This window comes from Acomys russatus, chromosome 2 (assembly GCF_903995435.1).
Source record: "Acomys russatus chromosome 2, mAcoRus1.1, whole genome shotgun sequence".
NCBI classification, from domain to species: Eukaryota; Metazoa; Chordata; class Mammalia; order Rodentia; family Muridae; genus Acomys; species Acomys russatus.
In genome coordinates this window covers 96781318-96785745 of record NC_067138.1, presented here as the reverse complement: position 1 = coordinate 96785745, position 4428 = coordinate 96781318, and the positions used below count along the sequence as shown (strand labels likewise).

At 37.9% G+C, this 4428-nt stretch overlaps 1 pseudogene; it reads right to left on the bottom strand.

The window, feature by feature from the left end:
- Positions 1–3855: 3855 nt before the first annotated feature.
- LOC127207375 (selenoprotein K-like) lies at positions 3856–4169 on the bottom strand (annotated as a pseudogene).
- Positions 4170–4428: the final 259 nt, after the last annotated feature.

The following is a 4428-nucleotide window of genomic DNA, read 5'->3' as shown; positions in this document are numbered from 1 at the left end:
ACAATTATTACCCTTTTTGAACCTTGAGACCTTTCTTCATATTTTAATGGGATAATAATACCTCCCACCTAATATCGATGAGATAATTAAATAAGATAATGTATGTAAAGTATTATTACTGTGCTTGGCCTGTATAGAAAGAACCAAATAAATGGTGGACATTATACTGCATTATTATTATTATTATTATTATTATTATTATTATTATTATTGTTGTTATTATTATTATTACTGCTATAATCATTGCCTTTGGTTCTAGATTTTGGAAAGCACATCGTTTCTTGCACCTCATGGGGAAGTGACAGTCTCAGCATTTGGCATCTTAAAGGGTAAAGAAGCTGAACTCTGGTGCCCCATATTTGGCCATGCCTCCTTGATGGGGAGGCCTGATGGCACTCGGAGGAAGGGTAGCAGACTACCAAGAAGAAACTTGATACCCTAGCATCATATTCAGGGGGAGGAGGTCCCCAGCAGTCACAGTCATAGGGAAGGGGAATGGGGTGAAAGCGGGAGGGAGGGAGGAATGGGAGGATGCATGGGATGGGATAGCAATTGAGATGTAATATGAATGATCTTATTTTTCAATTAAAAAAAAAGGGGTAAAGAAGCCAGAGGTCATGGATTTGATCTCGAAATGAATCCAAGGCTATATTCATTCTTGAAAGGCTTCATGAAGCTGATTGGACAAGACAATTTTGTTCTTAGTTGATAAAGATGAATTTGCTTCTGTAGGACACTAGAATTCTTTTTAACTTCTTTCCCTAACCCAAATAATCACTAGCATCGTCATTCTAAAGTTACCACTTATTGGCTCCCTTACCTGTGCAAGGCTTTTATTTTCATATGTTTAATTGCCACAAGCAATATGATTCAGAAGCTAGATCCTGTCCTAAATCACCACTCCATGAAGTCAATAGCCTCAAGTGGTAGCAGAGCCAACGGTTCCTCCACTCAGGTCTTTTGATTGTTAAACCTGAACTTTTGCCATTTTTCTTTGGTAGAATTTACTATCTTAACATTTTTCAAGATCTAACCTTATCAAAGATCTCTAAATCCAGTTGCAAAGAAATATTTTTGAGGGTATTTTTTCCTTAACTTGAGTTGTATTTTTCTTCCTCTCCTACAGAGTACAAAATTATCAGAATCCACACATATACACACTTGTGAAACTGTAGTGCGAGTCACCACTCTAAGTGATGTTAGATATAGTTTGGCTGCAAGAAAATTAAACTCTATTTCAGGAAACAGACCTTAAGACCAGCATATTTTTTATAAGAGCAGATGCCAAAAGTGTAAAGCAAATTGGAAAAAAATGTCTACCAGCCACAGATAGTAAATATGTATAATATTTAGTTCAATTATCTGATGAGATAAATTTCTGTGTCACACAATTAATTAATAACAAAATGAGATTAGACCCCAGCATTTAGATGTTTATCGCCTTGTGGTTTCCCACAAACTCTTCAGCTTTCAGGTATTGAGATAATAGGACAGATAATGGCTTTTAAACAAAGATAAATGCATGTGGAGGAGAGTGTTACCATACCATGGAGACAGTGCAAATTGTCTAATATGTGAACACTTTTGGAGGTCATACACACTCTTGGATCTTGATGCCATGTGCACAAATATAATACATAACTTTAGGGCTCCTTTTGGTCCTGAGCATGTGCACTGATTGATGCAAGGACAACCCATCCTGAGTAACCATCTCTGTAGGGACAACATGAAGTGAAAGAAGACTTTGCTTACAGGAGTTTCTTTATCATTCTCTCTGTCTCTGTGTCTGTCTGTCTGTCTGCCTGTCTGTCTGTCTCTGTCTCTCTGTCTTCTCTCTCTCTCTCTCTCTCTCTCTCTCTCTCTCTCTCTCTCTCTCTCTCTGTGCATATTTAATATAGAGACCAGAGGCTGACATCAGGTATTTTCCTTTGTCAATTTCTACCTATTATTTAAAATTATTTTTTCTTTGTGTGTGTATGAGTGTTTTTCCTGCATGGAACTCTATATACCATGTCTATGCCTTGTGCTCAAGGAGGTCAGAAGAGGGCTTCAGATTCCTTGGACCTAGAGTTACAGATGGCTTTGAGCTGCTATGTAGGTACTGGGAATTGAACCTGCATCCTCTGGAAGAGAAGTCGCTGCTCTCAGAGCCATTACTTTAGCTCCTCTACCTTATTTCTAATACAAGGTCTCTCATGGAACCTGGCACTCCACAGTTCGGCTAGACCATCTGGATAGTGAATCCACATGTAAACTCCAATCTCCTTCTCTCAGTGTTGGAATTGCAGGTGAATGTCACTTCTTATTCGGATGTTAAGGGTGAAACTCAGGTCTTATGCTTGTGTAGTAAGAATTTTACCAGCATAGTAATTTCCCTAGTCCACTAATCTTTCTTCTAGTTTCATGGAAGGCTCTAAAATCATACTTACATCTTTTATTACTGTTCAGTTTCTTCTGTCATGAGACTGAATTTGTTCAAAACTCTACTAATTTCTATGAATGTTGTTTGCTGACAGTAATCTCTTGTATACATGGAACTTGCTATGTTTTAAACACACACATGCTATTCTGTTTCACTTTCTTGCTACTCTGTCAAGTGCAGCACATAACTAAATGGGGTATCTACACTTCTCAAAGAACTCATCAGAGCTGAAGAGGTTAAAAGTTGCACAGGGCTAGGGATGAGCAGTACATCCAATACAGCCCAAGCTCCTTCTATGTTACCTGGGCCTTCATCATTCACCTCTACCTCCCTTGGCATCTTTTAGTTAAAGAGAAAAGACATGAAACATGTTTAATGCACACAAACTGTAATTTGAGGTTTTATGGGAGACGTTAGGCAAAGGTACTCTTTGGGGACCATTTGATTCATACTATATAAACCTAAAATCCCATGAGGAAAGATCATAAAAGACATTTCTGGCCCCAGGGTCTTAACCCTCAACAATCATCTGTCAATTGTTTTCATCAGAAAGAGAAAGCACACTTTAATTGCTGACAAGGGTAAGCAAAAGATAGCATCGAGATAAAATTACTTGTTTCTTTCATTTAGCATGTCCCAAATATTTTTATTACAGTTTTAAGAGTTTAGAAAGAGATACTAAGCAAAAGAGTACATGTGAAATCTATGGAAAACAGAGGAGTTCAAAGAAATGGTGGTATTAGCCTTATTTGCATTCTGTGTGTTGCAGTGGCTCCAGGTTTTCTAGATGATTTAAATGCATAATATATTCTCTGGTTCTTTGGAAAATAAGAGTTATCAATATGTGCTTACAGGTGAGCAAATTATCCTTATTGGTAAGGAGCAAGTGACTTCTATGTCTTAAGAAAGAAAAGATGCACAGTTTTAGTTGTCAGTTCTTTTTTTTTTTTTTAACGTAAACAATTATGTTGTAGTTTGTTTATAAAATAAGAGCAAAATAACAATTAACAGTATTTCGAAAGCTGAAAATGACATTAATAGGACTGAGCAGGGCATGGTGGCCTGAAAAAGCCAAGCAATAACTAAATACCCAAACAGAAAACCAGGACTAAACATATGGCCTTTATTTCTTCCAGATCAAAGACTTGGGGTTGAATCATATAGAGATGAAGAGTCAAGTTCTGCAACCTAAAATATTTACTTATTAAAACTATATTAAAAATTTACTAAGCTATACAAAAGACATAAGGAGACAAGCATGTACATTTTTAGAACTGTATGTTGGTCCGGCCAGATCCTGCAGAAGGAATTCCCCACTCCGTGAGGACACAGAGCAATCTTATTTAGACAGGTGCCATCTTGTCCTCTTCCCCTCTTGTTGGCTTCCTTCTATGCATGCACATGTCTGGCTGTCTGCTTCTTAGACCAGACGTTCACCTTCCTCAACCACCAGCCGTTGGAGGAGGGTTGGGACCACAAAAATGGTTGATTTGACCCCTTCTTCATGGAAGGGTTCCTGGTGGCCCTCTTCCATCATTGTATATGGAATCAGAGGAGCTGCCATAGACTCTTCTTTTTACACATCTTTCTGAAGCAGAATTTTGAAGAAAAAAAAAAAGCCCACAAATTCTGCTATTCCCCAGAAGAAATCTGTTATAAAAGACAGTCTCCATGGGGACTGATTCCGGCTGTCCAACACTTGTCCGTTTGAGATATAAGCCATCTTTCCTCCGGTTGCCCGCTTCCAAGCGACTGAGAACAGCAGCCCCCTGGGGTTTCCATAACTCCAGTTGCCAATTCTTCATCTAAATAGCATAAGAGATAGTTTTGTTGGAGGTCATTTTTATTTATTTCATCTAAAGAGAACATAATTTTAAAAAAGAGAACATAATTACTCAGATAATTCCAGTATATGAATACTCTTGGTGGAGGGGACGATGGACTTGTTATTATTTTCCTGTGTTTTGGTATATTATATCTGGGACATTTAAGATACTGTGCTGTGA